The sequence below is a fragment of the Monodelphis domestica genome, chromosome 7 (genome assembly GCF_027887165.1).
Source record: "Monodelphis domestica isolate mMonDom1 chromosome 7, mMonDom1.pri, whole genome shotgun sequence".
Classification (NCBI taxonomy): Eukaryota; Metazoa; Chordata; class Mammalia; order Didelphimorphia; family Didelphidae; genus Monodelphis; species Monodelphis domestica.
The window spans coordinates 90,891,958-90,893,383 of record NC_077233.1 but is presented as its reverse complement, the minus strand read 5'-3'; positions in this window follow the sequence as shown (position 1 = coordinate 90,893,383).

Here is a 1,426-nt window from a genome sequence, read left to right as displayed (position 1 = left end):
CAGCCCTTTTGGTAGTAACAAAGATTGGAAATTAAGAGATCCATTATAAAACCCAGTGGAATTTTGTGTCAGCTATGCGAGGGGGGTTGGGGAGAGGGGAGGGAAAGAACATGAATCTTGTAACAGTGGAAAACTATTCTAAATTAATTAATTAAAAATTTCCAAAACTAAATAAAAAGAGGTTCATTAATTGGGGAATGACTGAACAAGTTATAGTAAATAATTGTGATGGAGAATGACTGTGCCATAAGAAATGATGAACAGGAAGATTTCAGAAAGACCTGGAAAGACAAGAATTGATACAAAGTAAAATGAGCAGAGTATATTGTACACAATAACAGCCATATTGTACAATGATCAGCTGTGAATGACTTAACTATTCTCAGCAATACAAAGATCCAAGACTTTTCCAAAGGACTTGTGATGAAAAATGCTGTCCACCTCCAGAGAAGGAACTGATGGAGTATGAATGCAGATCAAAGCATACTTTTTAAAACTTTGGGGTTTTTTTGTGGTTTTCGGTCTGTTTTCTTTCATAACATGACTAATACGGAAATATGATTTGTACGACTACACATGTATAACCTATATCAAATTGCCTGCCTTTTTATGAAGGAGGAGGGAAAGAATTTGGAACTAAAAAGTTTAAAAAACAAATGTCAAAATTTGTTTTTACATGTAATTGAGAAAAAATAAAGATTTAATTTAAAAATAAAATAAAATGAGGGGATTTGGCTAGATGACTCCTGAGGTCCCTTCTAATTCAAATCCTAGGATTTTGTGAACTCACATCTTCTGACTCTCAGTCCAGGGCTTCCCATAAATGTTGCCCTCATTCTGAGTGAAGGGTCTCTGGCCCAATCTCCCTCTTCCCCAGGTCCTACCCCCAGATTAAGTGAAGTACAGCATTTCCAGTATGATTCCTTCTTGCCCCTTCATTTCAAACCTCAATTTCAAACTCAGGCCCTGGAGCCCCTAGATGGCCCTTGGGCAGCTAGCTTCTCAAATGCAAGGTCTATTTTTAGGTCAGTTCAGGAGGCAGAGTTGATGGTGTCCCAAGACAAATCCCTCATTGCTCTAGACCTGCACACCTCACACACTCTAAATTTCATTTCCCCTCAGTAAAATGGCCAAGGAGTGAGTGCACTGAAATTCTTGCTATTTTATGGAGGGACAAACTGACCTCCAGACAAGGAAAAGGAGTTGAACAAGAGACCTAGGGTGCTATGATATAGCCAGGTCCTAAAGGTGGGTCCCCAAAGTGAATTACAAGATACTTTCCCCACCGCAAGCCCATGAGTTAAGTAGCATACCATAAATCCCATTTTACAGATGAGGAAAAGGAGGATCATTGAGGTTGAGTGATATGTCCATGATCATGCAGTTAGATCTGAAATTGGAGTCATATCTCCCAGCTCCCAAAACA